The following is an 11,939-nucleotide window of genomic DNA, read 5'->3' as shown; positions in this document are numbered from 1 at the left end:
CCCACCTCTCCCACAGCTAATCCCCCCCATTCTCCCTTTGATTCCCATCTGAATCCAATTTACCTTCTCTTTTTACGGGCAAGGTAGGAGTATTACAGGATGAAGAAGTAAAAATTTAGTACACTCTGCTGCAAAAGGGAGTCAGTTATGGATTCATTTCCTTTCTCTGTGTTTCTGGTCTCTGGAGGGGGTATTGTGCTTGCTACTGATGGAAATAGTTGTTCTTTTTCCAAACAAGGCGCCCTGGTTCTGCACCACCTCTCACCTCTCAGTGCACCTTCATCCGTGTGTGTGGCCCAGAGGCTAACTGGGGCGTCTTTAAAAAACTCATCCTCTTCAGAGGATCTTAAATCAAGTTTCTGTTAAAGGAAGTAAGATTTGGGGTTTGATCCGAGGGCAGAGAAATAAAAACACCCTTCTCATTACCTTTTATAATGACATGAAATTTGCATAACAAATCTCTGCCATGTAGATTTGCTGGCAATTTAAAACTACAAAGACACGATGGATGTTCAGAAGACCTAATGGTATTGACTTGGGCTGAGATATAAGCAATGAATTGGTTGCCCACAGATTCCAAGAGCTTGCGCAGAAACTGAGGTAACACGATAGATCCCCTTTACTGATGGTAGAGAAAGGCACACCAATGTCAGTTCAGAAATTTCATTCCTGATCCTCTACTTTAAGTTTAGTGGTGGGTTCTGGAGTGTGACTGAGGATGGATTGACCCCATCATTTGAGGAGAAATTGCCTCTCACATGTGTTAAATACATAAAGGGGTTCATTTGCTTGCAAACATCAGAGCCCAGTAAGACACAAACAGGAATTTGCAGCAAAGTAAAGGTTTATTTTAGAAAGTGGCCCACCCCTAGAGACAGGGGAGCTAATGCTCAAAGACCTGGATTCCTGATGGCTTCTAGGGGATGGGGTATATGAGGAAAAAAGTACTAATCACGATGACTAAGGGAATAAGGGTCATGGCCAGGGTCTCGGTTTCTACTGATTGGTCAGCATTAGGGGGTCATGGGTCATTGCATTTGGTGCTGATGTCAGCCATAGCATCCTTCCTTTGTTTTGATGATTTTCTGAGCCTGGATCTGAAACACAACTGAGGCCTAGATGTTTAATCTAATTGGACCCAAACCTCTGTGTCTAAGGTTGACAGATCTGAGGCTTTGTTCTTACATTTATTTGATGCTGATTAGAACTTAACTGTCCCTGAGGGCTTAGTAATTTTAGTAATTCAGGGAGTGGGTCTTGCTAGGGAGAAGGAGGTTGGGGATTCGGGGTGCTGGATGAGGCCAGTTTGAAGCAAAAGGAAAGTGTAGAAAAGGTCATATTAAAGAAATGAAGGTTCAACATGGCTATGGGGGAAAATATATTTTTGAGGGTTCCAGGCATAGGAGCATCGCTTCTCAAACTTTCCTTTCTCTTCAGGACACCATGATTTCTCTTCCAGTCTCCTGGTTTCTTGAAATAGCTGCAGTTGTCTGGAGACAAACAATAAGAGCTTTGAGTGCGCTTTGATTTGTTCTCATAGTTTTGCTTCTTTAAAGAGATTCAAGTTGTATAGCAAAATTTGTTGCCTTTATTCCTTCTCAGAGAATAGTGTGGCAGCTTCTGTTATGAGTTAGCAGTTGTCTCAACCAAGCTCACTGCTTTTGAGGCAGGAGATAGTCAGGAACAAGAAAACACCAGAGGTGCCTCAGGGCTAAGATAAAGGACATTCATATAAGACAGAGACCCCATTCTAAGACGGTTGTCCCTGCTTTCTGGAAAAGCACAGAATCATGGTAAATCATAAATGCACCTATGCAGATAACCCCCTGCATAACCCCTACATAACCCCTACATGGCTGGTGGTCAGTCAAGGAAAATCATGGGAGACGATATGAGCAGTAGCTTCAAAGTAATACAACAACTTGTACATGCACAATAAAACCCTGCTAAAACTAGCCGGGGAATTCCGACCCTATAAGAATATCCCTCCACCCCTGTGGCCAATCTCTGCTCAGAGTTGGCCCACTCCCTTGTTCTGTGGAGTGTACTATTGCTTAATGGTACTATCTACTCTCTCTCTTTCTGCTATAAACTTTGTGTTTAGTTCAATTCTTTGTGTGATCACCAAGAACCTTGTTACCTGTGCCCACCTGTGACATTTTAAATCTGTTTTGTTATTTTTTTTAAATCAGAGAGAAGTAATCTCCTACTAAAGTAGATATTAAGAAGTATCTGTGCTCTGGGGCTCCTGAATTTAATGTGGTGTATCTCTGAAAAATTTATATACAATATTCAATAAATGCGTTTGGAAATTCACTCTCTGAGTACATTCAACCTCTGGCCAATTAACTGTAGGAGAAAAGGCTTCTAGAGTCACTCATACTAAACCTTGACTATTAGCCTGTTACAGCAGAGCCACTTTCTGAATATTTGCAAGGGTCCTCAGGGAAAGTCTGGCTATTCATCATATGAGGAAAACCCCAAGAAAACCAGAATTTATTTACGAAAAGATGTGTATTTATTTTTACGTATTTAAACTTCAGTCACCCTCGCAGTTCTCTTCATCTGATGCAATGCACCTATTGAGACTTTCTTCCACTGCTCAACACAGTTTTTGAACTCATCAATTTTGATGAGTTCAGTAGCCTTTGAGTGCTTCTGCCATTTGTGTTTCACCTCTTCCATATCGCCCAAACATTTCCCTTTGAGGACTTTTTACATCTTAAGAAACCAAAAAAAGTCACTTGGCGAAAGATAGAGTGAACAAGGAGGGTGGGGCACACGGGTCTTGCCATTTTGGTCAAAAATTGTCAGCCACTCAGCACGGTGTAGTCAAGTGTGCTCGTAAATCACCCATCATGAAATGGGCAAACATGTTGAACGAGTCATGAAAAAAAAATTGCTGATGCCAAACACATCCTCTCACAACAGCACCAAATGGTACACCAATACATATGGGTTCCAGGTGTGAAGTCTGCACTATAAGGGGCCCACCCTCCAGACAATAACTCTGGTTTTTTGTTAGTCCCCCCAGTATGTTTATTTGTGTCAGTGAGCTTGGAGAACAGGTTGTGATAGTGTCTATTCTTCAGGATTTAAAATTACAATGGGAGTGTTATGTTTTATGACAGAGAACATGTGACTATATATGTCAATTGTTATAAAATGAATTTTTAGAATAAAAATCAGAAGTTCATTATCCAGTATAATATTGTTCTATTATCATTGGTGTTTAGATAGATATTAAAAAGTGGATCAGGGAGAACTAGACCTTGAATTTAATAAACTGGGAAGCATAGTCTGTTTGCTTCAACAGGATGCTACAGCTTTTTTCTCCAGGGGACCTCAGCATTGTGCTCTGCCAAGCAGATTAACACTTCTCCCTTTTCTTGTCAGGTACCTTATTGTTGGAGGGCTCAGGAGATGGTACTTGACCATGGAGGCCTGCCACTCTTACTATGGCCTGTAAACCTATTCAAAGCCCGCAAAGGCTTGGGAAGTTCATTGGTTCTTTTGAAAAACACCTGGCCCGTCCCAAGCCTAAACTAATACAGCTGCATGGGAACAAATAAGCTGTCTCCCTTGCCCACCCTGTGATGCTCTCACTCCATTCATTTGTATGCTGTCTTGCTCAGGAGCACACAATTAAGTGGGTCTAGCTGCTGCAGAGCCTGCAGCAACTGGTGTGGGCTCCAATAACACTAAACTCCCTCTCTCCCTCTCCGGCATGGGATTTGCACTACCCCCATGCCCTCACACATCCTTTCTCTGTAGCCATGGGGCCTTAGCAGCCATGTGGCCCGTGGCCTTGGGGACTCCACATGCAGGCTTCAGGAAGGAGCCTGAATACCGCAGCATAGCAGTGGTCTGCAGTTGCAAACACAGGCTAAGCTAGCTGGATGCTGGCCTGGACTGTACCTTAGTATAAAGCAGAAACTCTGGACACTGGCTTTTGTATTGGCCTCTTTGAGTACATACATGGCTGGATGTTTTCCACAGTATGATGAATGGAGATGGGACCGTGGGGAGTCAGGAAAGGAACTCCCTTAAGTTTACATCATCAATAAACCCTGCTACACAGCCCCGTTCTCCAGTATGGGTCTCAGAAAATCATTTTCCTCTTGGCACTGCAAGAACTCTCTTTTCACAGATACAAGTTTTTGTTTTAGTTCATTTTTCCAATATTTTACTTAATTTCCAAAATTAATGGCAAATAACGTTATGATAGTAATACTTAATTTGATATGATTTTCATTTTTACTTAGAAGATAAAGCAAATATATTCATTAAATGAGAAACTAAGCAAAGATATTTTATCAATATATTTTTCAATAAAAAATTAGTCGTATCAAAAGGAGAAATGTTTGAATTCTAAATATAATTTTTAAAAATGGAGAAATTGTTTGCTTTGTGATTTGTTTTGATACCATAAAAAAATGATGGTGTCTTTCCACTATCAGTGGACCAGTCTCAAGACTCCTAATCTATTTGACTGCCTACTTGAGAATGTTTTTACACATAATTCAAAGAAACATAAATTGTCACAATATTCTATTTCAATCATTGAAATATCTTTTACTATTTGTAACTAAAACACACATTTGTGCTTTATTTTTTAACACCACATGGCTTATTCAATTTAGCCAGATACATTTTTGAAAATGACAACCGAGAAAACCAAGAGCACCAAAGAATTAAAAACAAGGAAGTTGGCTAATTGCTACCTTAGATAATCAGTGTTTTATTGTGTAAGTTCTCTATGGAGACATTGTCGTGGCAACCTCTCTAGGATTCACCAACCTGTTATTCCACTCAAATAGCACCCCATGGAAAGTGTGAGATAAATCTAGTGTGAAAAGCTCATTAAACTGGTAAATTTTAGGTCAGGTGTGTACCGGGATGTCTGAGAGAACATTGTTTTCTATTATTTCAGGACACTCAAAGCTTAATCAAAGAAGAATTAAACATATTCCAAATAAGATGATACTAATTGCATAAAAATATCAGTAATCTCAAATGCATTTTAGGGTGTTTAACCTAATAAATTAGCAGCTAGATAAAAACTGGGTCTGAGGTTAACGCAGAATCAAGGTAGTATTTCTTTCTATTCCTTCTTAGACAATTTATTTTAAAATGTGGAATGCAAGGTTTTGAATGTTACCTCAAGGAAAGATCAAGTGCCATTTAAAGGAGATAATTATTTTAAGAAAATTTTATTCATTTACCATCAAGTTTCTTCATCTGAGTTCATGAAAATTGCCTCCTCTGTTTGGATCTTGCTTTACTCATTAAGTTGAGTGGAAAGAACTGATTGAAACAATCTGTAAGATAGATTCAGGTTCTGATATCTGTGGTTTTATATAATTTATTCTACTTTTAACACTTACCAGTAAAATATCTCTAAGCAACATATTATCTTATTTTTTAAATAATTTATCTCTATTGTATTTTTCATTATCATTTATCCCCTTTATTGTCTCTTCCAACTCATCTCTTCCCCACCACAATCACCACACTGGTTTTGAAAAGATTATAAATCTACCCTGAAATAATGATCCTAATAATTTTCATAAGTATAGTTTTAAGTTTTCTAAGGTGGTATATTGAAGTGAAGTAATATCATATATACCCATGTCAAATGTGTTATGAGAAAATGACTGTGTATATCTTATTATATAATCAGATATCTATATCTTCAGACTTGTTTACTAAAGGATTTTAAGTAAAATATTAAAATGATGAAATTCTAAGAGAAGCTCTTTCTGAACACCAATTTCCTTGTCTTTAAATTTTACTGAGATAAAATAACTAAATGGGTATAGAACAGAGAGTATTATATACAAATATATGCATCAAACAATATAAATGACATGTTAGTAGTGTATTTGTAACAATAGTATATATGTTAGGCAAGATAGAGAGCAGAAAAAGTCAGGGAGAAGGAGGGATACATGTCCCACTCCCCTGATTCGGAAGTCCTTGAAATTCCATCTGCTTTTTCCATCATTTGAAAAAGGAAGCCTTAGAAACAGTGCTTTCATCCTAAAATCTGAAGGTCAAGAAGGGCCTATAGTGCCTAAAGGAAGAAACCCATTAATGCCTTTGTGCATTCACACCCAGTCCTGGGAAGCTAGCATCACCTTTACCTGTCAATCAATATGTAACCTCTTCATCTTCCCCCATCCCACTAACTATATAAGTTCGCAGGACAAAAGACCCTAGATTTGGTGCTCTTAGCTCTCTGTCCCCCCACCTCAGGTCATGTGTCCTGAGGCCATGCGCACACTTGCCACCCCCAAACTTTGGCCACACTTACCTTCTACCACCCTTACCTTCACTGCCCTTATCCTGCTTTACCCTGAACCTATCTATGCCTTTCAGCCCCCCACTCCCACCTTAACTAAGCCCCTTCTCTTCCTTGAGAACTCTTCCTTGAGAACGGATCACCAACAAATCCTACTTGTATTGTAATAGAGTTGTTAACCTTTAATTCTTTACTTCATTGGCAAGAAGAACCAAGTTCCTGAGAGTTTCTTATGTAATATATATGTGAGGGTAACTATAAATTTATTGTAAGTTGATTATGAATTTCATATTATACTAAAATGTAATTTTACAATAATGACCCTTGCTTTTCAAAATATCAATAAAGTTATACAATGCAAATATAGTCATGCACCACATAACCCTGTTTCAGTCCATGAGGGACCGCATACAGGACAGTGGTCCCATAAAATTATAATGGAACTGAAGGATTCCTGTCCCTAGGGAAGTAGTAACAACCATGTCATAGCACAATGCACTGCGCGAATGCACACCACAGTGCTGCAACTCCCTAAAATAGCCCGTACAAGTAAAGCGCTCTACAGGTTTGTAGACTAGGACCTATAGGGGAACAGCATTTGTCACCCCAAAATATGTCTCTTTGGCACAAGAATTATATTAGGCAGTTTAATTTTAAGAAACAGCAGATCTGAGGAAAGCTCTGAAAACCAAGAAGTTCCTGTTTGTAAAATACACTTATAGCGTTAGTGAAATCTTCATTTGTAAGAGTGTCTCCCTCAAACCATGTACCAGCTGTAGGGGCATGACCTTATCTCTAGAAACTCTAATGAATGTGAAGTCAACAACTTAAATCTGCATAACAACCTTACCCTTGTTTACTGTGCTTTGCCTGGTCACCACCCAAAATTGGCTTCCTCACTGCCAGCATCTTGTCATCAACTGAAAATAATATTTAACTTGGTACTTCAGTCATTTGGGGAAGCTATGCAGTTTTCCTAGTGTCTTAGATGTATACTGGAAATACATATGTTCTTAAACCTTTGTTTATTTTTGTCCTGGTAATCTGTCTTTCGATGTAGTGATCTCTTAGCCAAGATCCCAGAAGGAGAGAGGGAAAAACATGTTTTCTCTCCTGCAGAGCAACAGGCTATACCACATAGCTTAGTTGTGTAGAGGGCTACATACACCAATGAGGTTTTTTAAAGTGGGATCTGTAGTATTTTTCACTTCAGTAAAATCATCTAATGACACATTTCTCAGCATATACCCCCGTCATTAAGAGGTACATGAATGTACAAGTAAATATAAGATATAAAATTGCAAATACTGCTAACTTTTCCTTAGTAATATAATAATAACAACTCGGACTGGTAAATATTCTTAAAGTAATTGCATAATTTCTTATATATAATTTTCTTCTTAGATGTATAGTAGAGTAGAATATAAATGCAAAGCAGTGCATGAATGTACTGTTTGATTAATAAGTGTGATGCAATTGCAACCAGACACAGGACCATCTGCCTGCTGCAAGTTAACCACATGAGACAGGTGCTGGTGAAAAAAGAAAGTGGTTTATTTCAGATGATAGAAGGTGGGGGACTCTTGTCCCAAAGCCCATCTTGCCATCTCTGGTCAAGCCAGCACTTCCTACAGGAAGTTGGTTGGAATTTAGGAGGGAAGAACTTCCCAGAGGAGGCTACAAACCTGAAGGTGTTGAAAAGAGAGAGAAGCAAGGGTTAAGGGAGGGGCTGAGGACCTGCAGGCAGTGCATGGATGTTCAGGGACAGCATCCCTGAGTTGGCCATCTGGTTTTTTTGTCAGTTGAGTTCCTGAACTAGGACCTCAGGGTCAGGCTGCTCCTTATTCCACACAGGATCTGTACTTGCTGAACTTTAAACTTTTCTTAGAAAAAAATCTTTTCCCATGCAAGCTCTACTTTTGAGAGAAAAATCAGGTTAATACAACAAACTGAGTTTGATATTTACTAAGATTAATATGAGTAGCTTTATATAAATTTACTGTATTCATTCCCCATTACATAATCACCATGTCATCACTACCTAGGTCAACAATTAGTAAAATTCCATCATCTACAAAAGCTCCTTGTGCTATTCCTTTGCCTCTAGAGTTAACTAGAATCTTGACTTGGATAATTATTGTGTTCCTTATTTATTGATTTATGATGAACATAAATGATAGAATTTAATTTACCTGATATTACACTATATACATAAAATATAGTTTATATGCAAGTTACCTGCTTTTTAATATGCATCCCAGCAAGTAAAAACACTAAAGAGTTTTCATTATGCAAATCTAGAAAGATATTTTAATGCCCTTTCCTGGATTTTTTAAAAGAATAAACTGTAATGCATTCTAGAATTCAATACAAATACTGAAGTTTGGATATACTGAAATATTGTATCAACTTTATATAAAACTTTAAAAGGAACGTGTATTGTTATTAATTTATAAAGTTGTGTAATAAGCAGTAAAGCTTAGCTATTTTCCTGGTAAATCAAGATTCAAACTATAATGTGGTGATTAACGGAAACTGATAAGCAAACACATTAAATTATATAGCATTTGAGTTCCTTATATAAAATGCATCAACCAAAAGCACATGTAACAATACCATAGAGTTCAGAAAAATTGACAAAATACAAGCATAAACCCCTATGTGGGTAAACATCATAAAGATGGGCTGTTTTTTAAAGGAAGCCCAAGAACCAGAAAAATTCTAAATTTGAAGAAATCTATTGCCATAAGAGTGAAATTATCTTACTGAATATCAGTAAATTGTAATACAGGAAAATGATTGAATTCAAGTGGAATGTTTTCTTTAATATTATAAATATGTAAGTAGAAAATATATTGTCATCATTGAATCTCATACAATATGGAATCCATATTCTCAGTTCTTTAAAATTTGTTATCACTTCTATAATATAAATTAATCTCTTTGTGATGAAATTATCACTAATAAAATCATAAATACATTAATCATTTATGCAGAAGATAAAACATATCCAAAAGTTCAATTTATTTTCTTACTGTGATGCACATTTTGGTTCTAGATTGAACACACTCATCTTTAGATTATTGAAACATAAATAAAAGTTTCCTACTATGAACTATTCTTAAGTGGTAAAAGGATAGATGAGTAGAAACAAAAAAGAAGAGAACTATTTATTATATTTATGAATTTGGTTTAAAATAAAGCAGAAATGCTTACAGCTAATAAAGTCCTCATTTCAGGAACTGGTCACATGATCATAGCTTACTTATGATGTTTATGATTATAACTGCTCTTTCCCATTGCTTTTGTCCTGAACTTTGCCCCCACATGATCCCCATTCCTTGCCTAATTAAATGACCTTAGTATTGTTCAGAATCAGTTTTAGTCATTAGCAAAACTGCTTATCAAGATAGTTTTTCATTAAATATTATAGTACCTGAATACAAATAATACTCAGAGTATTCCCTGCATCCCAAACAATCTTCTTGTACCCAGTGTGTGGTAGCAATATAATTTACCCTTGAGAGAGCCATTTATCTTCTCTAGTAGAGTAATTTGCTTCTTTGCCTGTTGATTGATTGTCATGAGGAGTTCACAGTAGCCAAATGGCAAGCAAACATTTCAATGGTGCAACATAAAGGGTAGTAATGAGAGGGATTGCTCCAATTCCACCTTTTGATTCTTGCTCCTGTGAATCCTGGCTTTGGTATAGACCATCCTATCTATATACTGGTCACAGATTCTGAGCTTATACCATATGCTTTTTCTCAGTAGGAAAAACATTACCCTTGTTTGGACGGTATAACTGAACCTTCAGAGGCCTTATCAGTATTCCTTCAGGCCAGCTGCTAAACCTGATTAGGGCTATAGCAAAGTCATTTACATGTATTATCATGAGCCCCATCTTAACCTTCATTTATTGCAAAATAAGTTTCTTTGTAACAATGCTGTGTGGCAGAAGTGTTACTGGCAGAAAATCAAAATACACAGGCGAAGCCAAGAGACCGTTTGCGTGAGAAAGGTGCTGCCCCACCCATGACGAAAGTTCTCCAATGTGATCTCTGCACAACTTGGTATCTGGCTGACACTCAAGGAGATGATGTCATATTGTATGTTCACTGTTGATCTTCATTCCGGACACGTGCACACTCAAGAGCAGCCTTGAACAGGGAAAGTCTGTTTTACTGAGCTCATGAATAACCTCCATCCCAGCCAAAAGAGTCCTTTCATTTGTAAGCTCAGTGGACAAGGTTTAAATATGAAATGGGCAGCTGGGGAAACAGGCTGTCTGACATGCACCCACTGGACTGTTTTATATGTTTGAATTTAAGCTCTACTTCTTCATTCCATTGTCTGACCCTCGTTTGAACAACTTCAATCACATAAACCTAAAGTGTCTGGGACTAGAAAACTTGGTCTCTGTAAGAACTCACAACCAGTACTTGGGGAATATTTGGTACATTCTCAAAATTATTTTCTTGTCATTTTCCAACCTTGCACATACACAGGAACATAAATCTTATATGGATTTTCCTTTATTAAAAACTAGGCAGGTTGGCAAATGTGACATTAACACAATGTGCTAACAATAGTACGTTGTTTATTACCTAATGTTCATTAGTTTTAATTTAGAGAAACTATAGAATTTAGTTTTGAATTTTACCTTGATTTTGAGGTATCTTAGATTTTATCACAGCATTTAGATTTTAAATATTACACTGGTGTGCATCTAGTTAGAATAATGTTCATTTTATGTCTAAGTCCAGAGTTACCTGGATTCTAGAATCAACCAACTTGCTCTGAAAACTGATAATTTTATTTTCAAACACATCTAAGGTTTTTACGCTGTTTTTTATAGTAACTAGATTCATAGAAATGTTCCTGTAATAAATTTAGAGTATCATGAAATTAATCTTCTGAAATAATTGTAGCTATCAACTGGTGACAGTGAATTATTTTATTAAATTGTATGTATTTACTAATTTTCTGCTTTTGAAGGGATATCAAATTTTAAATATTGCTACTAAGGCAAAAATTACTTTTTTATTTCTTGTATTGATTGTAATTATGCTATTACAGTTTTTCAAACTTTTCTCCCTTAATCCCCCTCCACTCAACAACCCCATTCTCTCAGGCATTCCCCACACCATTGTTCTGTCCATGGGTCATGCATATAAGTTCTTAGGCTCCTCTATTTTCTATACTGTACTTTATATCCCTATGGTTATTCTGCAACTTCTTATTTGTACTTCTTACTTCCCTCACCTCTTAATCTATTCCCCCAGCTCCCTTCCCATCTGGCCACCATCAAAACACTCTCTATATCCATGATTTTGCTTCTCTTCTTGTTTGCTTAGTTTGTTTTAAAGATCCAATTGTTGATAAATATGTATTTATCATCTTTTTATCGTACATAGTTTTGAAAAGCAAATTTTTCATTGGTGACAAGATTTGAACTTATATATAAATGTGAAGACCACAGCTACAACTAAAGTATATTAAAGTTGTAGGAATTGCTAAAATACATAGATGAAGAATGAAATGATTGACTAAAGCCAATTGCATTCATTGATATGATGGCAACTTTAGTCATTTGAATTTATAGTGTTCATGGCTTGCATATTTTGGTTGAATA

This window comes from Artibeus jamaicensis, unplaced genomic scaffold, assembly GCF_021234435.1.
Source record: "Artibeus jamaicensis isolate MK-2021 breed Jamaican fruit bat unplaced genomic scaffold, CSHL_Jam_final scaffold_369, whole genome shotgun sequence".
Lineage (NCBI taxonomy): Eukaryota > Metazoa > Chordata > Mammalia > Chiroptera > Phyllostomidae > Artibeus > Artibeus jamaicensis.
Note: the sequence above shows the minus strand (reverse complement) of the source record.